We start from the raw sequence: 26,483 nt of genomic DNA, 5'->3' as shown, positions 1-26,483 counted from the left end.
GTGAAGACGAGTCCCCATCAGGACTGAGTAAGTACTCGCTGGGTTAAGACCCGCGTTGCCTTGAATTCACCCGCCCGCTAGCAGCTATTGATTTACTCCCTACTTTTCCTTTTTTGCAGCGTCCAAATCCCCATTGATGGGACCCCAGTTGTATGGTCATTGATACCTACACGTAAATTTTATTTTATTTTAGCCAAATATATTCCGGCTATTTCCTAAACCTAAGGTAAGCTCCATCGCCGCTGCCAACAGCACGCTATCAAACGCGTGGTCTAGTCTTTACTAAATGCGCCTTTCTGGTTTCAGCGCCACTGCCGCGTATTGAAACGACCGACACGGTGAAAGTATCCTGACTCACCGCTGGCTTCGGTTCCTTCGAAGATACCGCCTTGTTTGATTTCGCTTCTGGGTACGTTATTGACGGCCTGCCCTGTTAGCCATATAGCGAGGGTGTGCTACTTTTGTCCCACTCTGAGAGCAATTATCAATAAGCAAGCTTGTTGATCATCAATAAGCGGGTTGTTTCTGGGGTAATCACACGGCCCACTACACTCGCTACTCAGGCCATCCCTGACTTCACTCCGCGCCACTGCTCTGTCTTGAGTCACAATCCCTACTCCAAGAAGACACGATAACGCTATTTTTACGCACATCACTGCGATTCCGAGGAACTTTTGAGTGTTGTCATTTTCATTATTTTGTTTTCAAGAAGTCACATTCACTATGCACTTGGTCTTACACTGCGATTTCGATACATCTGTGACATGTGTCTGCAAACTACTCTGGTATTTTTTTAAAATATCTTTCTTTTTTAAAAATATATATCTTTTCTCTTTCATTTCTCCTGAACAGGCGTCTTTTACAATCAGGCATGTTCTGTTCATTAAAAATGTCCTGATGATGATCCCATGTAACCTTTCGAGCAATAGGGATCGAAACGTCGACACCCATGAGTGGGTTTATGTTTATGAACATTGACCAATAAGATTGTTTATGTTCCACTCCAGGAGATACTGTGATTGATTCTTTACTTGAATACAGTACCCTGTCTTTGCTCTCGCTCTTTGCCTGATAGACACCCCTTTCACCCTTATGCTATCTTTCTGTTTCCCTCTTTTCATGTACGACACAGGCTTGTGTCTTGTGATTACGAATTTGATTACTGAATTGAACATTGTTTCTTTATAAAATAAAATCCTTTCCCGGCTGGGTTTGGAAATTTTATAAACGTGTATAGTTTTCCATTGTGCTTCTATACAACAATTTTGCTGTTGATTTGGAAATGAGCTAAGAACCGTTTTGTTCACTATAACGTTGTTATACCCATGGTGCTTAGCTATCTGTTGGGTCCCCCTTGTTACTTAAAAAACTTTCTAAAAGTAGCATTTGCAAACACAGGATATTAAAATAAACTTTACTAAAAGAAGTATTTTATTATTCTGAGTTCAGGCATACTAAACTTTATTTTCTACCATGTTCCCGGATTGGCCATGGCGCAGTGCCCTGAGCAGCGGACACCAGCAAAAACATCTGAGGCACATCAGCAACAAGTGGAAGGGAAACTCACGCCAAAGTGCCAGGTCTAACACGTGTCCCCTCCAGCTGAAATGTGGGGAGAACTACCCTTCCCCAGGGAGTTCCTCATCACTAAGGCGGAAAAACCTGGACAGACCGTCAGCATTGGCGTGATCTGTGCCAGGGCGATGTTCCACCGTGAAGTCCATACCCTGTAGGGAGATGGACAACCTCAACAGTTTTGGGTTCTCACCCCTCATTTGCATCAACCATCTGAGGGGCCTGTGGTCTGTCTGAACCCGGAAGTGAGACCCAAACAAGTAGGGTCTTAGCTTCTTCAGCGCCCAGACCACAGCAAATGCTTCTCGCTCTATTGCACTCCACCTACGTTCCCGGGGAAGTAACCTCCTACTGATGAAGGCTACAGGTTGGTCCCAGCCCTCCTCAGTCATCTGTGAGAGAACAGCCCCTACACCATGCTCTGAAGCGTCTGTTTGCACTAGAAATTCCTTGGAGAAATCAGGAGCCAAGAGCACGGGCGCCGTGCACATGGCAGTTTTCAGGGTGTCAAAAGCCTTCTGACAGGTGTCAGTCCAGATCACATTCTTGGGCTGCTTCTTGGACGTCAGCTCTGTCAAGGTGTCACAATAGTGCCATAGCCCTTGACAAACCTCCTGTAGTACCCAGTGAGCCCCAGGAAGGCTCTCACTGAAGTCTGGGTCTTGGGGGGTTCCCAAGCCAGGATGGTCTCAATTTTGGGTTGCAAGGGTGCCACCTTGCCACTCCCCACTTGGTGTCCCAAGTCACCACTGAACCCTGCCCAATCTGGCACTTGCTTGCCTTGATTTGTGAGGCCTGCTTTGCGCAGGGCCGTCAACACTTCCCAGAGGTGCCGCATGTGTTCTGGCCAGGTGCCACTGAACACTGCGATGTCATCCAGGTAGGCGGCACTGAACTCATCCAGCCCAAGCAACACCTGGTTGACCAACCTCTGAAAGGTGGCAGGGGCATTCTTCATTCCAAATGGCATAACTCGGAACTGGAAATGCCCATCTGGTGTAGAGAATGCTGACCTCTCCTTTGCCCCATCGGTCAAGGCGATCTGCCAGTACCCAGACGTTAAATCAAACGTGCTGAGGAACCGGGCAGCCCCTAGCCGATCAATGAGCTCATCAGTTCTGGGGATAGGGTGCGCGTCAGTCTTGGTGACTGAATTGAGTCCCCTGTAGTCCACACAGAACCGGAGTTCAGGTGTGGCTCCCGGCGCAGCAGCCTTTGGGACCAAGACCACGGGCCTGGACCAAGGACTGCTGGAGGACTCAACCACCCTAAGAGCAAGCATTTTGGAGACCTCCTCCTTGATGCAGGCCCTAACCCTGTCAGTTACTCTGTAGGCCTTATGCCTCACAGGTAAGCTGTCTCCTGTGTCCAGGTCAAGGACGCACCAATCTGTGACACCAGGAACCAGGGAGAACAGATCTGGAAACTGCCCCAGCAATTGGCGGCAGTCTTCCTGTTGTTCTGGCGTCAGGGTGGGTGAGAGGTTAACTCCATCCACTGACCCATCTTTCTCAGAGGCTACCAAGAGGTCAGAAAGAGGCTCAGACTCCTCCTCCATTCCATCATCAGTTGCCAACAACATGCCCACTTCGGACCTCTCCAAGTGGGGCTTAAGGCGGTTAACATGTAGGACCCTCAAAGGGTTCCTGGGAGACTGCATGTCCACCAAGTAGGTTACAGGACTCTTGCGCTCCACAACCTCAAATGGATCTGTCCACTTATCCTGAAGTGCACAAGACTCCACTGGGGCCAAGACCCACACCTTTTGCCCAGTTTGAAGCTCCACCAGAGTGGAATTCTGGTCATACCACCGCTTCATCTCTTCCTGGCTGGCTTCCAGATTTGCCTCAGCAAGTTGTCCGAATCGCCTGGTCTGGTTTCTGAAGGCCAGCATGTAACTGTATACATTCTGGGGAGGTTTCCTGGGATATTGCTCCCAGCCTTCCTTTACCAAACTCAGAGGTCCTCTCACTGGGTGACCATACAGCAGTTCAAAGGGGCTGAACCCTAGGGACTTCTGTGGCACCTCACGGTATGCAAAGAGAAGGCATGGCAAGAGGACGTCCCACTTACGCCTCATTGGACCTTCCAGGCCCATGATCATGCCTTTTAGGGTTCGGTTGAATCTCTCAACCAACCCATTTCCTTGGGGATGATAAGGGGTGGTGAACTTGTATGTTACGCCACACTCTTGCCAAAGGGATTTCATATACTTGGATATGAAATTGGTCCCCCTGTCACTCACCACCTCTAGAGGGAATCCCACTCGTGAGAAAATTCCCATCAGTGCCCGTCCCACCACAGGGGCCGTCACTGTACTCAGAGGGATGGCTTCACGGTACCGGGTGGCATGGTCCACTAAGACCAGGATGAACCTGTTGCCCATGGCTGTCTTGGGGTGCAGAGGCCCAACAATGTCAATACCCACTCTGGAATGGCGTACCGACTACGGGGAAGGGTTGCAGAGGAGCCTTGTGCCTCCCTCCGCTCTTACCACTTGCCTTGCAAGTCTGACAAGATCTACAGTGAGCATCTGAGCTCTTGTGCATTTGGGGCCAATAAAAGTGGGTAACAAGCCTGTCATAGGTCTTGTCCATCCCCAAATGTCCTGCTAATGGCACATCATGAGCCAACCCCAGTAGGAAGGCTCTGAACTTCTGGGGTACCACCAGCACACGGGCTGACCCAGGTTCAACAGCCTTAGGCTTTGAATACAGGAAGTCATTCTCCCAGTACACATAATGTGTCTTGGCCTGAACACCATTGGCCTGGTCTGCAGCCTGCTGCCGCATACCCACGAGAGAAGGGCATTCTTTCTGCTCTCTGCAGAATTCCTCCCTGGAGGGGCCTCCTTCTTGCTGCCAATGGGTCAGCTCAGGCAGGTCCCCCAGTTCAGCAATCTGTTCCCCTGTAGACTCCAAGGCACCCCCTTCAAGGTCTGCTTCCTCCTGGACCGTGGGAACTTCAGGGGCCGGTTTCCCGCGCCCCCTGCACCTTCTCCCTAAGGCCGGTTCCTGGGCCTCTCCTTCAGGCCCCAGGATCTCTTGAGCACCCCTACTGGCTGCCATTGACCGGGTGGTCACGCACGCCCAGTCAGGCACACCCACCATCCTCAGGTGAGTCGTCTTCTACACCTTTTCCCAAGGGGAGTCCTCCAGGTCATTCCCTAGCAAACAGTCTACAGGCATGGTCTTCCTCACACAGACCTGCAGAGTACCAGAGACCCCCCCACTCGAAGGGTACTTGAGCCATCGGACACTGACTCTCTGAATTATCAGCATTGATAACCCCACAGTAGGCATGGGGTACAACCTGCTCTTGAGACACCAGGTGCTGCCTCACTGCAGTCACACTGGCTCCTGTATCTCTAAGAGCCTCAGCTTTCTTACCATTGATGGTCACCACCTGCCCATATTTCTTAGTGTTAGAGGGCAGGTAGTTCTCAGGGACCATCTCACTGTCTCCTAAAGAGACTAGGGTCATCTGGACAGGATCTCCACCTCCGGGGACTACTACTTCTTCCCCCAAATTAACACTAGCTACTTGCCAGGGTGGAGCCCCAGTGGGTGCTTGTTTACCAAACAGGCGACACTTGGGGTCACTGGCAATGTGACCCGGGTCACCACACCTGAAACAATTGAAGGGCCCCTTTGGAACAGGCCTACCTGTCGGGGCCCCGTTCTGCTTTGGGGGTAGGGGAGGCTGAGAACCTCTCTGTTGGTTCCCTTGGGGATTACTTTGGGGGCCTCGTTGGAACCCTCTTTGTTTACCCCTGTCCCCCCCACTCTTCTGCTGGGGACCCTGCCCACCCTTGGCGGAGTCTCCCGGGGGACCCTTGTGGACCCTGGTGCTGAGCCAGCGGTCCGCCTCCTCAGCAAGCTTCCTCGGGTTGGACAGCTTGCTATCAATCAGGTGCTGGCGTAGCTCAGAAAAACAATGTTGCGACAAGTGCTCCCATGCAATCAAATCAAGAAGCCCCTGAAAATCATTCACTTTGCTACCCGTCACCCAACCATCCAGTGCTCTACAAAAACCAGTCACATACTCCACATACGTACTCCCAGGACGCTTTACACTCTCCCTGAACTTCTGTCTGTACATCTCAGGGGTAAGCCCATACCTGGTCATTAAGGCCTCTTTCATGCGGGGATAGGAACTTTGTTCTTCAGTGGGCAAATCTAGCAGGGTGTCCCGCCCTTTGCTGAGGAACCTCCCCCACAACCCCGCTCCCCAATCCTTGTCAGGGACCCGGTGGGAGGACAAGGCTACCTCATATACCCTAAACCACTGTCCTATGTCATCCCCCTTAAAGAACTCCTTAACTACATCTTTGGGTATGTACACCCTTAACTCTACCTGCACCGGCGTTGTGCTGCCACCAGAAGAAGTTGTTCCCAAACCTCTCAGCTCCAACTCCTTCAACCTTAGGTCATGGTCCAGCTGGCGTTGCTGCGCCTCCATGGCCAATCTTTGCTTGTCCATTTTCAATTTTTGCTTCTCCATTTCCATTTGCCCAGCTAATGTTGCCATCTCCATTGCATGTGCCCTGTCTGCTGCCCTGTCTGCCAGCTCCTCTGGTGACAGGCCTCTGCTGGGCTCCACAATGCCATCTGGTGGTATCACATCCACCGCATTCTGTGGTTCCCTTGACTCCTTCCAGGCTCTCAGCGCTGTTACGAGTTGGGTCTTGTTTCACAATCCATGTTTGGAAATTCTGCACTTCCCGCAGAGTTCTTTCAGCCGCTCATTTGTTAAGCCCCTCAGGGCTTCCACTCTCCAATCTATGTCATCTTCTCCAGAGAAGACAGAGAGTGCTCTTCCAACAGGGAGTGAGCCAGGCACGGCTTCAGTAATGGCAGATGTCTCAACAAAATTTAAGAAATTTGGAACTCTGTGGCTGCGTTATAGGTCTGCTCTCACTATGTGGTGATCAGCAATTCACTGTATGTCAACTACAAATGCAAATTCGCAAATCCCCACCGCTGCGTCCAATGTTAGAATTGGGGGTCTCTGGTTGGCGCAAGTATTCACATGTGACAAGCAGGGACCCTCTCCTCTAAGTCAGGGCGAAGGATGACCCCTTAGAATTACCCTTGCTCACCCTCTAGGTGCGTGGCGTGAGCAGCCAAGGCTATTCTCCAGGCGTTATTTAGTTAAGCATTTGTAATCACACACACAGTAGATACACCAATCCCCCCCACAAATGGACACCAGGCTGTGGTTATGTAAAAATACGTCTTCTTTATATAAAAATATATATATGCAGGCAAGTATTTATGCACATGGTGGTGGTGGTTGTGGACATGGTGGTAGACGTGGTGGATGTGTTGGTGGACATGGTGGTGGTTGACATGGCAAAGGTGGGATGTGGTGGTCGTGGAGGAGGTGGTGATGGATGTGGGGTGGTGGTGGACGTGGTGGTGGTTGACGTGGGGGTGGTGGACATGGTGGTTGTGGTGGTGAATGTGGTGGTGGTGGTGGACATGGTAGTGGTGAATGTGGTGGTGGTGGACGTGGTGGTGGACGTGGTGGTGGTGGTGGACTTGGTGGACGTGTTGGTGGACATGGTGGACATGGTGGTGGTGGTGGATGTGGTGCTGGATGTGGTGGTGGTGAGGCACTTAATGGTGGATGTGGACCTGGTGGTGGTGGATGTGGTGGTGGACATGGTGATGGTGGACATTGTGGTGGTGGTGGACATGGTGGTGGATGTGGTGGTGGTGGATGTGGTGGTGCTGGTGGCCGTGGTGGACATGGTGGTGGTGTTGGGCATGGTGGTGGTGGTGGGCGTGGTGGTGGATGTAGTGTTAGGGGTGGTGGATATGGCCTTGGTGGATATAGTTGTGGTGGACGTGGTGGTGTTGGTGGATGTGGTGGTGAACATGGTGGTGGTGGTGGACATGGTAGATGTGGTGGTGGTGGATGTGGTGGTGGATGTGGTATTCGTGGATGTGGTGGTGGACATGGCTGTGGACGTGGTGGATGTGGTAGATGTGGTGGTGGTGAATGAGGTGGTAAATGTGGTAGTGGTGGTGGACATGGTGGTGGATGTGGTAAGTTGTGGTGTTGAACGTGGTGGTGGACATGGTGGTGGATGTGGTGGTGGACATGGTGTTGATGGACGTGGTGGTGGACATGGATGTGGATGTGGTGGACACGGTGGTGGTGGTGGACAAGGTGGTGGATGTGGTGGTGGTGGATGTGGTGGTGGTAGATGCGGTGGTGGTGGTGGACTTGGTGATGGTGGACTTGGTGGTAGTGGTGGACATGGTGACATGGTGGTGGATGGGGTGGTGGTGGACATGGTGGTGGTGGATGTGGGTGGTGGATGTGTTGGTGGTAGACGTGGGGGTGGGGGTGGATGTGGTGGTGGATGTGGTGCTGGTGGACATGGTGGTGGTGGACCTGGTGATGGACATGATGGTGGTGGTAGATGTGGTGGTAGACGTGGTTGTGGTGGTGGTAGATGCGGTGGTGGTGGTGGACTTGGTGGTGGTGGACTTGGTGGTGGTGGTGGACATGGTGACATGGTGGTGGATGGGGTGGTGGTGGACATGGTGGTGGTGGATGTGGGTGGTGGTCGATGTGGTGGTGGTGGATGAGGTGGTGGATGTGTTGGTGGTAGACGTAGTGGTGGTGGATGTGGTGGTGGATGTGGTGCTGGTGGACTTGGTGGTGGTGGACCTGGTGATGGACATGATGGTGGTGGTAGATGTGGTGGTGGTGGATGTGGTTGTAGTGGATGTGGTGCTGGTGGACATGGTGGTGGTGGATGTGGTGGTGGACCTGGCGGTGGATGTGGTGGTGGTGGATATGGTGGTGGACATAGTGGTGGTGGACGTGGTGGTGCTGGACATGGTGGTCATCGTAGTGGTGGTGGTGGACATGGTGGTGGTAGACGTGGTGGTGGTGGACATGGTGGTGGTGGTGGATGTGATGATGGTGGTGGACTTGGTGGTGGTCCGAGTGGTGGTGGTGGACATGGTGGTGGATGTGGTGGTGGACATGGTGGTGGTGGTGGACGGGGTGGTGGTGGACATGGCGGTGATGGACATGGTTGTGGATGTGGTGGTGATGGATGTGGTGGTGGTGGTGGATGTGGTGGTGGTGGTGGATGTGGTGGTGGTTGACATGGGGGTGGTGGATGTGTTGGTTGTGGTGGTGGACATGGTGGTGAACGTGGTGGTGGTGGACATGGTGGTGGATGTGGTGGTGGTGGACATGGTGGTGGAGGATGTGGTGGTGAACTTGGTGGTGGTGGATGTGGTAGTGGATGTGATGGTGGATGTGGTGGTGGTGGACGTGGTGGACATGGTGGTGGACCTGGTGGACATGGTGGTGGACCTGGTGGTGGTGATGGTGGATGTGGTTGTGGTGGACATGGTGATGGTGGACATTGTGGTGGTGGTGGACATGGTGGTGGATGTGGTGGTGGTGGATGTGGTGGTGCTGGTGGCCGTGGTGGACATGGTGGTGGTGTTGGGCATGGTGGTGGTGGTGGGCGTGGTGGTGGATGTAGTGTTAGGGGTGGTGGATATGGCCATGGTGGATATAGTTGTGGTGGACGTGGTGGTGTTGGTGGATGTGGTGGTGAACATGGTGGTGGTGGTGGACATGGTAGATGTGGTGGTGGTGGATGTGGTGGTGGATGTGGTATTCGTGGATGTGGTGGTGGACATGGCTGTGGACGTGGTGGATGTGGTAGATGTGGTGGTGGTGAATGAGGTGGTAAATGTGGTAGTGGTGGTGGACATGGTGGTGGATGTGGTAAGTTGTGGTGTTGAACGTGGTGGTGGACATGGTGGTGGATGTGGTGGTGGACATGGTGTTGATGGACGTGGTGGTGGACATGGATGTGGATGTGGTGGACACGGTGGTGGTGGTGGACAAGGTGGTGGATGTGGTGGTGGTGGATGTGGTGGTGGTAGATGCGGTGGTGGTGGTGGACTTGGTGATGGTGGACTTGGTGGTAGTGGTGGACATGGTGACATGGTGGTGGATGGGGTGGTGGTGGACATGGTGGTGGTGGATGTGGGTGGTGGATGTGTTGGTGGTAGACGTGGGGGTGGGGGTGGATGTGGTGGTGGATGTGGTGCTGGTGGACATGGTGGTGGTGGACCTGGTGATTGACATGATGGTGGTGGTAGATGTGGTGGTAGACGTGGTTGTGGTGGTGGTAGATGCGGTGGTGGTGGTGGACTTGGTGGTGGTGGACTTGGTGGTGGTGGTGGACATGGTGACATGGTGGTGGATGGGGTGGTGGTGGACATGGTGGTGGTGGATGTGGGTGGTGGTCGATGTGGTGGTGGTGGATGAGGTGGTGGATGTGTTGGTGGTAGACGTAGTGGTGGTGGATGTGGTGGTGGATGTGGTGCTGGTGGACTTGGTGGTGGTGGACCTGGTGATGGACATGATGGTGGTGGTAGATGTGGTGGTGGTGGATGTGGTTGTAGTGGATGTGGTGCTGGTGGACATGGTGGTGGTGGATGTGGTGGTGGACCTGGCGGTGGATGTGGTGGTGGTGGATATGGTGGTGGACATAGTGGTGGTGGACGTGGTGGTGCTGGACATGGTGGTCATCGTAGTGGTGGTGGTGGACATGGTGGTGGTAGACGTGGTGGTGGTGGACATGGTGGTGGTGGTGGATGTGATGATGGTGGTGGACTTGGTGGTGGTCCGAGTGGTGGTGGTGGACATGGTGGTGGATGTGGTGGTGGACATGGTGGTGGTGGTGGACGGGGTGGTGGTGGACATGGCGGTGATGGACATGGTTGTGGATGTGGTGGTGATGGATGTGGTGGTGGTGGTGGATGTGGTGGTGGTGGTGGATGTGGTGGTGGTTGACATGGGGGTGGTGGATGTGTTGGTTGTGGTGGTGGACATGGTGGTGAACGTGGTGGTGGTGGACATGGTGGTGGATGTGGTGGTGGTGGACATGGTGGTGGAGGATGTGGTGGTGAACTTGGTGGTGGTGGATGTGGTAGTGGATGTGATGGTGGATGTGGTGGTGGTGGACGTGGTGGACATGGTGGTGGACCTGGTGGACATGGTGGTGGACCTGGTGGTGGTGATGGTGGATGTGGTTGTGGTGGACATGGTGGTGGTGGATGTGGTGATGGTGGACGTGGTGGTGGTGGATGTGGTGGTGGTGAATGTGGTGGTGATGGTGAACATGGTGGTGGTGGATTTGGTGGTGGAGATGTTGGAGGATGTGGTGGTGGTGAGGGACATGGTGTTTGTGGTGGACATGGTGGTGGTGGACATTGCTGTGGTGGAGGACATGATGGTGTTGGATGTGGTGGTGAACTTGGCTGTGGTGGACGTGGTGGTGGATGAGGTGGTGGACATGGTGATAGTGGATGTGGTGGTGGACATGGTGGTGGATGTGGTGGTGCTGGATGTGGTGGTGCTGGTGCCCGTTGTGGTGGTGTTGGTGGATGTGGTGGTGGTGTTGGACATGGTGGTGGTGGATGTGGTGGTGGGGTTGGTGGACGTGGTCATGGTGGACATGGTCATGGTGGGTGTGGTGGTGATGCACGTGGTGGTGGACGTGGTGGTGGTGGTAGACGTGGTGGTGGTGGACATGGTGGTGGATGTGATGATGGTGGTGGTCCAAGTGGTGGTGGTGGACATGGTGGTGGATGTGGTGGTGGACATGGTGGTGGTGGTGGACGTGGTGGTGGTGGACATGGCGGTGATGGACGTGGTTGTGGATGTGGTGGTGATGGACGTGGTGGTGGTGGTGGATGTGGTGGTGGTGGTGGATGTGGTGGTGGTTGACATGGGGGTGGTGGATGTGTTGGTTGTGGTGGTGGACATGGTGGTGAATGTGGTGGTGGTGGACATGGTGGTGGATGTGGTGGTGGTGGACATGGTGGTGGAGGATGTGGTGGTGAACTTGGTGGTGGTGGATGTGGTAGTGGATGTGATGGTGGATGTGGTGGTGGTGGACGTGGTGGACATGTGGTGGACCTGGTGGACATGGTGGTGGACCTGGTGGTGGTGATGGTGGATGTGGTTGTGGTGGACATGGTGGGGGTGGATGTGGTGATGGTGGATGTGGTGGTGGTGGATGTGGTGGTGGTGAATATGGTGGTGATGGTGAACATGGTGGTGGTGGATTTGGTGGTGGAGATGTTGGAGGATGTGGTGGTGGTGAGGGACATGGTGTTTGTGGTGGACATGGTGGTGGTGGACATTGCTGTGGTGGAGGACATGATGGTGTTGGATGTGGTGGTGAACTTGGCTGTGGTGGACGTGGTGGTGGATGTGGTGGTGGACATGGTGATAGTGGATGTGGTGGTGGACATGGTGGTGGATGTGGTGGTGCTGGATGTGGTGGTGCTGGTGCCCGTTGTGGTGGTGTTGGTGGATGTGGTGGTGGTGTTGGACATGGTGGTGGTGGTGGTGGTGGATGTGGTGGTGGGGTTGGTGGACATGGTCATGGTGGACATGGTCATGGTGGGTGTGGTGGTGATGCACGTGGTGGTGGACGTGGTGGTGGTGGTAGACGTGGTGGTGGACATGGTGTTGATGGACGTGGATGTGGTGGTGGATGTGGTGGTGGTGGACTTGGTGGTGATGGACATGGATGTGGTGGTGGTGGATGTGGTGGTGGTGGACGTGGTGGTGGTGGATGTGGTGGTTGTGGTAGATGTGGTGGCTGTAGATGTGGTGGTGCGCATGGTGGTGGATGTAGTGGTGGTCGACATGGTGGTGGATGTGGTGGTGGACGTGGTGGTGGTAGACATGGTGGTGGTGGATGTGGTGGTGGTGGACATGGTGCTGGTGGACGTGGTGGTGGATGTGGTAGTGGTGGATGTGGTGGTGTTGGACGTGGTAGTGGTGGATGTGGTGGTGGATCTGGTGGTGGTTGATGTGATGGTTGTAGACATGGTGGGGTGGACATGGTGGTAGAGGTGGTGGTGGTGTTGGACATGGTGGTGGTGGATGTGATGGTGGTGGACATGGTGGTAGTGAATGTGGTGGTGGTGATGTGGTGGTGGTGGACATGGTGGTGGACGTGGTGGTGGATGTGGTGATGGACATGGTGAACGTTGTGGAAGTGGACATGGTGGTGGATGTGGTGGACATGGTGGTGGAGGATGTGGTGGTGAACTTGGTGGTGGTGGATGCGGTGGTGGATGTGGTGGTGGATGTGGTGGTGGTGGACGTGGTGGAGATGGTGGTGGACCTGGTAGTGGTGATGGTGGATGTGGTTGTGGTGGACATGATGGTGGTGGATGTGGTGATGGTGGACGTGGTGGTGGTGGATGTGGTGGTGGTGAATGTGGTGGTGATGGTGAACATGGTGGTGGTGGATTTGGTGGTGGACATGTTGGAGGATGTGGTGGTGGTGAGGGACATGGTGTTTGTGGTGGACATGGTGGTGGTGGACATGGTGGTGGTGGACATTGCTGTGGTGTTGAACATGATGGTGTTGGATGTGGTGGTGAACTTGGTGGTGGTGGACGTGGTGGTGGATGTGGTGCTGGAAATGGTGATAGTGGATGTGGTGGTGGACATGGTGGTGGATGTGGTGGTGCTGGATGTGGTGGTGCTGGTGCCCATTGTGGTGGTGTTGGTGAAGAACCGGGTTTTCTTAGAACCCAGCAGTGCCAGGGACACACCCGAAGTCTTCGAGTTCACCTGTCTTGGTATACAGAGACACGGAATACTTCTAGGTGGCGTCAGAGATCAAATTTATTAGCTGCAGCTAGTAACAGTAATCCCAGCAATACAACATGGTGCACAACTCAGGAAACTGCTCCATTTTCGTAGAGCAAGACATCTCTTTTTATGCTGTTTTTGATTAATTACGAATGCACACCCACTGCGGCAAATTCTGACCAATGAAATACATTTTCACACACATTATTACATTCCAAAAAGCTCACTTTACATTGTACCAACCCACAAGTTAATTATTAGGAATGTCCCAAATTCAATTTTCACAAGCCGGACAAACCCATAATTGAAAGCACTACCCATGTAATGAAAAGTCGTAAGAAAAGAAACAATTCAGATGTTGAGTAGGATAAGATATGTGCAAGAAACTAAAAGTTAACGATATCCTGAACATTGATTGGCAATTTCAGACAACGATCAGCTAGAGAAATTGGCTTCGCAAAAGGTCAGTTTCAGGTGACGGGGTCAGCATCTTGCAGTTCATTCGCAAGTCGAAAAGGGCCTAGTTAATACGTACATGAACAACGAAGCCCATGCAACTTTGTTCATTCGGTTACCTCCACGGCCTACGTGAGGGCAACACAAAATGGCGTCACGTACAACTCAAACAAAATGGAGTCTGGTTCAAGAATCACAGAACCTCATTCGTGGATGTGGTGGTGGTGTTGGACATAGTGGTGGTGGTGGATGTGGTGGTGGGGTTGGTGGACGTGGTCATGGTGAACATGGTCATGGTGGGCGTGGTGGTGATGCACGTGGTGGTGGACGTGGTGGTGGTGTTAGACATGGTGGTGGACATGGTGGTGATGGACGTGGATGTGGTGGTGGTGGATGTGGTGGTGGATGTGGTGGTGGTGGACTTGGTGGTGATTGACATGGATTTGGTGGTGGTGGATGTGGTGGTTGTGGTAGATGTGGTAGCTGTAGATGTGGTGGTGGACATGGTGGTGGATGTAGTGGTGGTGGACATGATGGTGGATGTGGTGGTGGATGTGGTGGTGGTAGACATGGTGGTGGTGGATGTGGTGGTGGTGGACATGGTACTGGTGGACGTGGTGGTGGATGTGGTAGTGGTGGATGTAGTGGTGTTGGACGTGGTAGTGGTGGATGTGGTGGTGGTGTTGGACATGGTGGTGGATATGGTGGTGGTGGATATGGTGGTGGTGGATGTGATGGTGGTGGACATGGTGGTAGTGAATGTGGTGGTGGTGGTGATGTGGTGGTGGTGGTGGACATGGTGGTGGACGTGGTGGTGGATGTGGTGATGGACATGGCGAACGTTGTGGAAGTGGTGGTAGTAGATGTGGTGGATGTGGTGGTGATGGTGGACGTGGTGGTGGATGTGGTGGTGGTGGTGGTGGATTTGATGGTGGTTGTTGTGATGGATGTCATTTTGGTGGTGAACATGGTGGTGGACAAGGTGGTGGATGTGGTGGTGGTGGTGGATGTGGTGGTGGTGGACATGGTAGTGATGGATGTGGTATTGGTGGTGGATTTGGTAATGGTGGAAGTGGTGGTGGATGTGGTGGTGGTGGTGGACGTGGTGTTGGTGGATGTGGTATTGGTGGTGGATTTGGTGATGGTGGACGTGGTGGTGGATGTGGTGGTGGATGCGATGGTGGTGGATGTGGTAGTGGACATGGTGTTGGTGGTAGACATGGTGGTGGTCGACATGGTGGTGGACGTGGGGGTGGATATGGTGGGGGTAGATCTGGTGGTGGATCTGGTGGTGGTGATGGACATGGTGCTGGTGGTGGACAAGGTTGGGGTGGTGGACATGGTGGTGGTGTTGGACATGGTAGTGGTGGATGTGGTGTTGGTGGATGTGGTGGTGGACATGGTGGTGGTGGATGTGGTGGTGATGGTGGACCTGGTGGTGGTTGACGTGGTGGTGGTGCACATGGTGGTGGTGGATGTGGTGGTGTTGGTGAACGTGGTGGTGGATATGGTGGTGGTGGATGTGGTTGACATGGTGGTGGTGGATGAGGTAGTGGTGGTGGATGTGGTGGTGGTGGATGTGGTGGATGTGGTGGTGGTTGACGTGGGAGTGGTGGACGTGTTGGTTGTGGTGGTGGATGTGGTGGTGAATGTGGTGGTGGTGGTGGACATGGTGGTGGATGTGCTGGTGGTGGACATGGTGGTGGAGGACGTGGTGGTGGACTTGGTGGTGGTGGACATGGTGGTGGTGGATGTGGTGGTGGTGGACGTGGTGGTGGTGGATGTGGTGATGGTTGATGTGGGGGTGGTGGACATGTTAGTTGTGGTGGTGGAAATGGTGGTGGACGTGCTGGTGGACATGGTGGTGGATGTGGTGGTGGACGTAGTCATGGTAGACATGGTGGTGGTGGATGTGGTGGTGGTGGACATGGTGGTGGTAGACGTGGTGGTGGATGTGGTAGTGGTAGATGTGGTGGTGGTGGACGTGGTAGTGGAGGATGTGGTGGTGGATGTGGTGGTGGTTGATGTGGTGGTTGTAGATGTGGTGGGGTGGACATGGTGGTGGTGGTGGTGTTGGACATGGTGGTGGATAAGCTGGTGGTGGATGTGGTGGTGGACATGGTGGTAGTAGATATGGTGGTTATGTGGTGGTGGTGGTGGACGTGGTGGTGGATGTGGTGATGGACATGGTGAACGTTGTGGAAGTGGTGGTAGTAAATGTGGTGGATGTGGTGGTGATGGTGGACGGTGGTGGTGGATGTGGTGGTGGTGGTGGATGTGATGGTGGTGGACTTGGTTGTTGTGATGGATGTCATTTTGGTGGTGAACATGGTGGTGGATGTAGTGGTGGTGGTGGATGTGGTGGTGGTGGACATGGTAGTGATGGATGTGGTGGTGGTGGACATGGTGGTGGATGTGGTGGTGGTGGTGGACATTGTGGTGGTGGACGTGGTATTGGTGGTGGATTTGGTGATGGTGGACGTGGTGGTGGATGTGATGGTGGTGGCCGTGGTGTTGGTGGTGGACGTGGTGGTGGTGGACATGGTGGTGGTGGTGGATATGGTGGTGGTGGATCTGGTGGTGGATCTGGTGGTGGTGATGGACATGGTACTGGTGGTGGACATGGTTGGGGTGGTGGACGTGGTGGTGGACGTGGTGGTGGTGTTGGACATGGTAGTGGTGGATGTGGTGTTGGTGGACGTGGTGGTGGACATGGTGGTGGTGGATGTGGTGGTGATGGTGGATCTGGTGGTGGTGGACGTGGTGGTGGTGGACATGGTGGTGGTGGATTTGGTGGTGGTGGTGAATGTGGTGGTGGATATGGTGGTGGTGGATGTGGTGGACAGGGTAGTGGTGGACAAGGTTGTGGTGGTGGATGTGGTGGTGGTGGACGTGGTGGTGGTGGATGTGGTGGTGGTTGACGTGGGGGTGGTGGACGTGTTGGTTGTGGTGGTGGACGTGGTGGTGAACGTGGTGGTGGACATGGTGGTGGAGGACGTGGTGGTGGACTTGGTGGTGGTGGACATGGTGGTGGTGGATGTGGTGGTGGTGGACGTGGTGGATGTGGTGATGGTTGATGTGGGGGTGGTGGACATGTTAGTTGTGGCGGTGGACATGGTGGTGGATGTGATGGTGGACGTGGTCATGGTAGACATGGTGGTGGTGGACGTGGTGGTGGTGGACATGGTGGTGGTGGACGTGGTGGTGGATGTGGTGGATGTGGTGGTGGTGGACATGGTAGTGATGGATGTGGTGGTGGATGTGGTGGCGGCGGTTGATGTGGTGATTGTAGATGTGGTGGGGTGGACATGGTGGTGGAGGTGGTGGTGGTGGTGTTGGACATGGTAGTGATGGATGTGGTGGACATGGTGGTGGATGTGGTGGTGGTGGTGGACGTGGTGGTGGTGGACATGGTATTGGTGGTGGATTTGGTGATGGTGGACGTGGTGTTGGATGTGGTGGTGGATGTGATGGTGGTGGACGTGGTGTTGGTGGTGGACGTGGTGGTGGTGGACATGGTGGTGGTGGTGGATATGGTAGTGGTGGATCTGGTGGTGGTGATGGACATGGTGCTGGTGGTGGACATGGTTGGGGTGGTGGACGTGGTGGTGGTGTTGGACATGGCAGTGGTGGATGTGGTGTTGGTGGACGTGGTGGTGGACATGGTGGTGGTGGATGTGGTGGTGATGGTGGACCTGGTGGTGGTGGACGTGGTGGTGGATGTGGTGGTGGTGGTGAATGTGGTGGTGGTGGATGTGGTGGACATGGTGGTGGTGGACGAGGTAGTGGTGGTGGATGTGGTGGTGGTGAATGTGGTGGTGGTGGTAGATGTGGTGGTGGTTGACGTGGGGGTGGTGGACGTGTTGGTTGTGGTGGTGGACGTGGTGGTGAACATGGTGGTGGATATGGTGGTGGAGGACGTGGTGGTGGACTTGGTGGTAGTGGACATGGTGGTGGTGGATGTGGTGGACGTGGTGGTGGTGGATGTGGTGATGGTTGATGTGGGGGTGGTGGACATGTTAGTTGTGGTGGTGGACATGGTGAAGGATGTGGTGGTGGATGTGGTGGTGGACGTGGTAATGGTAGACATGGTGGTGGTGGACGTGGTGGTGGATGTGGTGGTGGTGGACATGGTGGTGGAGGACGTGGTGGTGGATTTGGTGGTGGTGGACATGGTGGTGGTGGATGTGGTGGTGGTGGACGTGGTGGTGGTGGATGTGGTGATGGTTGATGTGGGGGTGGTGGACATATTAGTTGTGGAAATGGTGGTGGACGTGGTGGTGGTGGTGGTGGATGTGGTGGTGGTGGTGAATGTGGTGGTGGTGGATGTGGTGGACATGGTGGTGGTAGACGAGGTAGTGGTGGTGGATGTGGTGGTGGTGAATGTGGTGGTGGTGGTAGATGTGGTGGTGGTTGACGTGGGGGTGGTGGACGTGTTGGTTGTGGTGGTGGACGTGGTGGTGAACATGGTGGTGGACATGGTGGTGGAGGACGTGGTGGTGGACTTGGTGGTAGTGGACATGGTGGTGGTGGATGTGGTGGACGTGGTGGTGGTGGATGTGGTGATGGTTGATGTGGGGGTGGTGGACATGTTAGTTGTGGTGGTGGACATGGTGAAGGATGTGGTGGTGGATGTGGTGGTGGACGTGGTAATGGTAGACATGGTGGTGGTGGACGTGGTGGTGGATGTGGTGGTGGTGGACATGGTGCTGGAGGACGTGGTGGTGGATTTGGTGGTGGTGGACATGGTGGTGGTGGATGTGGTGGTGGTGGACGTGGTGGTGGTGGATGTGGTGATGGTTGATGTGGGGGTGGACATGTTAGTTGTGGAAATGGTGGTGGACGTGGTGGTGGACATGGTGGTGGATGTGGTGGTGGACGTGGTCATGGTAGACATGGTGGTGGTGGATGTGGTGGTGGTGGACATGGCGGTGGTGGACGTGGTGGTGGATGTGGTAGTGGTGGATGTGGTGGTGGTGGACGTGGTAGTGGTGGATGTGGTGGTGGATGTGGTGGTGGTTGATGTGGTGGTTGTAGATGTGGTGGGGTGGACATGGTGGTGGAAGTGGTGGTGGTGTTGGACATGGTGGTGGATAAGCTGGTGGTGGATGTGGTGGTGGTGGACATGGTGGTAGTAGATATGGTGGTGATGTGGTGGTGGTGGTGGACATGGTGGTGGATGTGGTGATGGGCATGGTGAACATTGTGGAAGTGGTGGTAGTAAATGTGGTGGATGTAGTGGTGATGATGGTGGATGGTGGTGTTGGATGTGGTGGTGGTGGTGGACTTGGTTGTTGTGATGGATGTCATTTTGGTGGTGAACATGGTGGTGGATGTAGTGGTGATGGTGGATGTGGTGGTGGGAGACATGGTAGTGATGGATGTGGTGGTGGTGGACATGGTGGTGGATGTGGTGGTGGTGGTGGACGTTGTGGTGGTGGACGTGGTATTGGTGGTGGATTTGGTGATGGTGGACGTGGTGTTGGATGTGGTGGTGGATGTGATGGTGGTGGCCGTGGTGTTGGTGGTGGACATGGTGGTGGTGGACATGGTGGTGGTGGTGGATATGGTGGTGGTGGATCTGGTGGTGGATCTGGTGGTGGTGATGGACATGGTGCTGGTGGTGGACATGGTTGGGGTGGTGGACGTGGTGGTGGTGTTGGACATGGTAGTGGTGGATGTGGTGTTGGTGGACGTGGTGGTGGACATGGTGGTAGTGGATGTGGTGGTGATGGTGGATCTGGTGGTGGTGGACGTGGTGGTTTTGGACATGGTGGTGGTGGATTTGGTGGTGGAGGTGAATGTGGTGGTGGATATGGTGGTGGTGGATGTGGTGGACAGGGTAGTGGTGGACAAGGTTGTGGTGGTGGATGTGGTGGTGGTGGACGTGGTGGTGGTGGTGGATGTGGTGGTGGTTGACGTGGGGGTGGTGGACATGTTGGTTGTGGTGGTGGATGTGGTGGTGAACGTGGTGGTGGACATGGTGGTGGATGTGGTGGTGGTGGACATGGTGGTGGAGGACGTGGTGGTGGACTTGGTGGTGGTGGACATGGTGGTGGTGGATGTGGTGGTGGTGGACGTGGTGGTGGATGTGGTGATGGTTGATATGGGGGTGGTGGACATGTTAGTTGTGGCGGTGGACATGGTGGTGGATGTGATGGTGGACGTGGTCATGGTAGACATGGTGGTGGTGGACGTGGTGGTGGTGGACATGGTGGTGGTGGACGTGGTGGTGGATGTGATGGATGTGGTGGTGGTGGACATGGTAGTGGTGGATGTGGTGGTGGATGTGGTGGTGGTGGTTGATGTGGTGGTTGTAGATGTGGTGGGGTTGACATGGTGGTGGAGGTGGTGGTGGTGGTGTTGGACATGGTGGTGGATGTGGTGGTAGTGGACATGGTGGTTGTAGATATGGCGGTGGTGGACGGGGTGGTGGTGGTGGGCGTGGTGGTGGACACGGTGGTAGATGTGGTGATGGTGGACATGATTGTGGTGGACTTGGTTGTTGTGATGGATGTGGTTTTGGTGGTGGATGTGGTGGTGGATGTGGTGGTGGATGTAGTGGTGGTGGGTGTGGTGGTGGTGGACATGGCGGTGGTGGTGGAAGTGGTGGTGGATGTGGTGGTGGATCTGGTGGTGGTGGTGGACATGGAGGGGGTGGTGGACAAGGTGGTGGTGTTGGACGTGGTAGTGGTGGATGTGGTGTTGGTGGATGTGGTGGTGGACATGGTGGTGGTGGATGTGGTGGTGATGGTGGACCTGGTGGTGGTGGACGTGGTGGTGATGGACATGGTGGTGGTGGATGTGGTGGTGTTGGTGAACATGGTGGTGGATATGGTGGTGGTGGATGTGGTGGCGGTGGTGGACGTGGTAGTGGTGGTGGATGTGGGGGTGGGGGTGGATGTGGTGGTGGTTGACGTGGGGGTGGTGGATGTGTTGGTTGTGGTGGTGGACATGGTGGTGAACAACATGTGGGGGTGGTGGACATGGTGGATGTGGTGGTGGTGGACATGGTGGTGGAGGATGTGGTGGTGGATGTGGTGGTGATGGACATGGTGGTGGTGGATGTGGTGGTGGTGGTGAACATGGTGGTGGATATGGTGGTGGTGGATGTGGTGGTGGATGTGGTAGTGGTGGTGGATGTGGGGGTGGTGGTGGATATGGTGGTGGTTGACGTGGGGGTGGTGGATGTGTTGGTTGTGGTGGTGGACATGGCGGTGAACAACATGTGGGGGTGGTGGACATGCTGGATGTGGTGGTGGTGGACATGGTGGTGGAGGATATGGTGGTGGACTTGGTGGTGGTGGACGTGGTGGTGGTGGTGGATGTGGTGGTGGTGGATGTGGTGGTGGTTGATGTGGGGGTGGTGGACATGTTTGTTGTGGTGGTGGACATGGTGGTGAATGTGGTGGTGGTGGACATGGTGGTGGAGATGGACATGGTGATGGAGGACGTGATGGTGGACTTGGTGGTGGTGGACGTGGTGGTGGATGTAATGGTGGTGGTGGATGTGGTGGAGGTGGACGTGGTAGACATGGTGTGGTAGTGGTGGACATGGTGGTGGTTGACATGGTAGTGGACGTGGTCGATGTGGTGGATGTGGTGGTGGTTGTGGTGGTGGTGGTGGATGTGGTGGTGATGGTGGACATGGTGGTGGTGGATTTGGTAGTGGACATGTTGGTGGACATGGTGGACATGGTGGTGGACAGGGTGGTGGTGGTAGATGTGGTGCTGGTGGTGAATGTGGATGTGGTGGTGGTGAGGGATGTAATGGTGGATGTGGACCTGGTGGTGGTGGACATGGTGGTGGTGGACATGGTGATGGTGGTGGACATAGTGGTGGTGGACATTGCTGTGGTGCTGGACATGATGATGTTGGATGTGGTGGTGCGGTGGTGCACATGGTGATGGTGGATGTGGTGGTGGTGGACATGGTGTTGGATGTGGTGGTGCTGGTGGCCGTGGTGGTGGTGGATGTGGTGGTGGTGGACATGGTAGTGGTGGATGTGGTGGTGGTTGATGTGGTGGTTGTGGACGTGGTGGGGTGGACATGGTGGTGATGGACGTGGATGTGGTGGTGGTGGTGGTGGATGTGGTGGTTGATGTGGTGGACATGGTAGTGGATGTGGTGGTGGTGGATTTGATGGTGGCTGTAAACATGGTGGTGGACATGGTGGTGGACGTGGTGGTGGTGGATGTGGTGGTGGTGGCCATGGTGCTGGTAGACGTGGTGCTGGATGTGGTAGTGGTGGATGTGGTGGTGGTGGACATGGTAGTGGTGGATGTGGTGGTGGTTGATGTGGTGGTTGTGGACGTGGTGGGGTGGACATGGTGGTGGAGGTGGTGGTGGTGTTTGACATGGTGGTGGATTTGGTGGTATGGATGTGGTAGTAGTGGACATGTTGGTGGTAGTGGGCGTTGTGGTGGTGGATGTGGTGGTGGATGTGGTGGTGGATGTGGTGATGGTGGACTTGGTGGACATGGTGGTGAACGTGGTGGTCGATGTGGTGCTGGTGGATGAGGTGGTGGACATGGTAGTGATGGTGGACGTGATGGTGGTGGACTTGGTTGTTGTAATGGATGTGGTTTTGGTGGTGGACGTGGTGGTGGACATGGTGGTGGACATGGTGTTGGTGGTGGACATGGTGGTGGTGGACATGGTGGCAGTGGACATGGTGGTGGATGTGGTGGTGGTGGATCTGGTGGTGGTGATGGATGTGGTGCCGGTGGTGGACATGGTGGTGGACGTGGTGGTGGTGTTGGACATGGTAGTGGTAGATGTGGTGTTGGTGGATGTGGTCGTGGTGGTGGACATGGTGGTGTTGGACGTGGTGGTGATGGTGGCACGGTGGTAGTGGATGTAGTAGATGTGGTGGTGGTGGTGAAGATGGTGGTGGTGGTGAACGTGGTGGTGAATGTGGTGGTGGTGGTGGATGTGGTGGCGGTGGTGGACAAGGTAGTGGTGGACGTGGTGGTGGATGTGGTGGTGGTGGACGTGGTGGCGAATGTCGTGGTGATGGACGTGGTAGTGGTGGTGGACATGGTGGTGGATGTGGTGGTGGTGGTGGACGTGGTGGTGGCAGTGAATATGATGGTGGTGGTAGACATGGTGGTGTTGGTGGTGGTGGACGTGATGGTGATAATGGATGTTGTGGTTGTGGACGTGGCGGTGGTGGACATGGTGGTCGTGGACGTGGTGGTTGTACACATGGTGGTGGTGGATGTGGTGGTGGATGTGGTGGTGGACGTGGTGGACGTGGTGGTGGGTGTGGTATGGTGGTGGTGGACATGGTGGTGGACGAGCTGGTGGTGGTGGAAGTGGTGGTGGTGGACGTGGTGGTGGAAATGGTGGTGGCGGACATGGTGGATGTGGTGGTGGACATGGTGGTGGTGGATTTGGTCGTGGTGGTGGACGTGGTGGACATGTTTGTGGTGGTGGTGGACGGGATGGTGGACATGGTGTGTGGACATGGTGGTGGATGTGGTGGTGGATGTGGTGGTGGTGGACATGGTGGTGGTGGTGGATGTGGTGGTGGTTGACGTGGGGGTGGTGGACGTGTTGGTTGTGGTGGTGGACGTGGTGGTGAACGTGGTGGTGGACATGGTGGTGGATGTGGTGGTGGTGGACATGGTGGTGGAGGATGTGGTGGTGGACTTGGTGGTGGACATGGTGGTGGTGGATGTGGTGGTGGTGGACGTGGTGGATGTGGTGATGGTTGATGTGGGGGTGGTGGACATGGTGGTGGTGTTGGACGTGGTAGTGGTGGATGTGGTGTTGGTGGATGTGGTGGTGGTGGTGGACATGGTGGTGGTGGATGTGGTGGTGATGGTGGACCTGGTGGTGGTGGACGTGGTGGTGATGGACCTGGTGGTGGTGGATGTGGTGGTGGTGGTGAACATGGTGGTGGATATGGTGGTGGTGGATGTGGTGGCGGTGGTGGATGTGGTAGTGGTGGTGGATGTGGGGGTGGTGGTGGATGTGGTGGTGGTTGACGTGGGGGTGGTGGATGTGTTGGTTGTGGTGGTGGACATGGTGGTGAACAACATGTGGGGGTGGTGGACATGGTGGATGTGGTGGTGGTGGACATGGTGGTGGAGGATGTGGTGGTGGACTTGGTGGTGGTGGACGTGGTGGTGGTGGTGGATGTGGTGGTGGTGGATGTGGTGGTGGTTGATGTGGGGGTGGTGGAAATGTTTGTTGTGGTGGTGGACATGGTGGTGAATGTGGTGGTGGTGGTGGACATGATGGTGGGGGTGGACATGGTGATGGAGGACGTGGTGGTGGACTTGGTGGTGGTGGACGTGGTGGTGGATGTAATGGTGGTGGTGGATGTGCTGGAGGTGGTTGACATGGTAGTGGATGTGGTGGATGTGGTGGTGGTGGTGGATGTGGTAGTGGTTGTGGTGGTGGTGGTGGATGTGGTGGTGATGGTGGACATGGTGGTGGTGGATTTGGTAGTGGACATGTTGGTGGACATGGTGGACATGGTGGTGGTGGATGTGGTGCTGGTGGTGAATGTGGATGTGGTGGTGGTGAGGGATGTAATGGTGGATGTGGACCTGGTGGTGGTGGACATGGTGGTGGTGGACATGGTGGTAGTGGACATAGTGGTGGTGGATATTGCTGTGGTGCTGGACATGATGATGTTGGATGTGGTGGTGTGGTGGTGCACATGGTGATGGTGGATGTGGTGGTGGTGGACATGGTGGTGGATGTGGTGGTGCTGGTGGCCGTGGTGGTGGTGGATATGGTGGTGTTGGACATGGTGGTGGTGATGGAGGTGGTGGTGGATGTGGTGGACGTGGCCGTGATGGACAGGGTCATGGTGGATGTGGTGATGCACGTGGTGGTGGTGGACGTGGTAGTGGTGGTGGACATGGTGGTGATGGACGTGGATGTGGTGGTGGTGGGTGTGGTGGTGGTTGATGTGGCTGACATGGTAGTGGATGTGGTGGTGGTGGATTTGATGGTGGCTGTAAACATGGTGGTGAACATGGTGGTGGACATGGTGGTGGACGTGGTGGTGGTGGACGTGGTGGTGGTGGCCATGGTGCTGGTGGACGTGGTGCTGGATGTGGTAGTGGTGGATGTGGTGGTGGTGGACATGGTAGTGGTGGATGTGGTGGTGGTTGATGTGGTGGTTGTGGACGTGATGGGGTGGACATGGTGGTGGTGTTTGACATGGTGGTGGATTTGGTGGTATGGATGTGGTGGTGGTGGACATGTTGGTGGTAGTGGGCGTGGTGGTGGTGGATGTGGTGGTGGACGTGGTGGTGGATGTGGTGATGGTGGACTTGGTGGTGAACGTGGTGGAAGTGGTGGTAGTAGACCTGGTGGTGGTGGATGTGGTGGTGGATGGTGGTGGTGGATGTGGTGGTGGTCGATGTGGTGCTGGTGGATGAGGTGGTGGACATGGTGGTGATGGTGGACGTGATGGTGGTGGACTTGGTTGTTGTAATGGATGTGGTTTTGGTGGTGGACGTGATGGTGGACATGGTGGTGGACATGGTGTTGGTGGTGGACATGGTGGTGGTGGACATGGTGGCAGTGGACATGGTGGTGGATGTGGTGGTGGTGGATCTGGTGGTGGTGATGGATGTGGTGCTGGTGGTGGACATGGTGGTGGACGTGGTGGTGGTGTTGGACATGGTAGTGGTAGATGTGGTGTTGGTGGATGTGGTCGTGGTGGTGGACATGGTGGTGTTGGACGTGGTGGTGATGGTGGCACGGTGGTAGTGGATGTGGTGGATGTGGTGGTGGTGGTGAAGATGGTGGTGGTGGTGAACGTGGTGGTGAATGTGGTGGATGTGGTGGCGGTGGTGGACAAGGTAGTGGTGGACGTGGTGGTGGATGTGGTGGTGGTGGACGTGGTGGCGATGTCGTGGTGATGGACGTGGTAGTGGTGGTGGACGTGGTGGTGGATGTGGTGGTGGTGGTGGACGTGGTGGTGGCAGTGAATATGATGGTGGTGGTAGACATGGTGGTGTTGGTGGTGGTGGACGTGATGGTGATGGTGGATGTTGTGGTTGTGGACGTGGCGGTGGTGGACATGGTGGTCGTGGACGTGGTGGTTGTAGACATGGTGGTGGTGGATGTGGTGGTGGATGTGGTGGTGGACGTGGTGGACGTGGTGGTGGGTGTGGTATGGTGGTGGTGGACATGGTGGTGGACGAGCTGGTGGTGGTGAAAGTGGTGGTGGTGGACGTGGTGGTGGTGGAAATGGTGGTGGCGGACATGGTGGATGTGGTGGTGGACATGGTGGTGGTGGATTTGGTCGTGGTGGTGGACGTGGTGGACATGTTTGTGGTGGTGGTGGACGGGATGGTGGACATGGTGTGTGGACATGGTGGTGGATGTGGTGGTGGATGTGGTGGTGGACGTGGTGGTGGTGGTGGAAGTGGTGGTGGTGGATGTGGTGGTGGACATGGTGGTGGTGGACATGGTGGTGGATGTGGTGGTGGATGTGGTGGATGTGGTTGACTTGGTGGTGGTGGTGGACGTGGTTGTGGTGGTGGATGACCATTGGGTAGGAGGGTGCTGGCAGAATGCAGAAGGAGAGTAGGATCTCGAAGGGGGCACATGGGAGAGCAGAAAGAGGCCAAATATTAGAAACAACAAGCGCACGTGCCTCGCGCTGAAAGTTTTTAAAAAAGCACTGTTAGAATTGGGGGTCTCTGTTTGGCACAGGTGTAGACTTGTGACAAACAGGGACCATCTCCTCTAGTCAGGGCAAGATAACTACTCCCCAGAATAACCCCCGCTCACCCGTTAGGTTGCGTGT

The sequence above is a fragment of the Lissotriton helveticus genome, chromosome 1_1 (assembly GCF_964261635.1).
Source record: "Lissotriton helveticus chromosome 1_1, aLisHel1.1, whole genome shotgun sequence".
NCBI lineage: Eukaryota > Metazoa > Chordata > Amphibia > Caudata > Salamandridae > Lissotriton > Lissotriton helveticus.
This window is presented reverse-complemented; position numbering follows the sequence as displayed.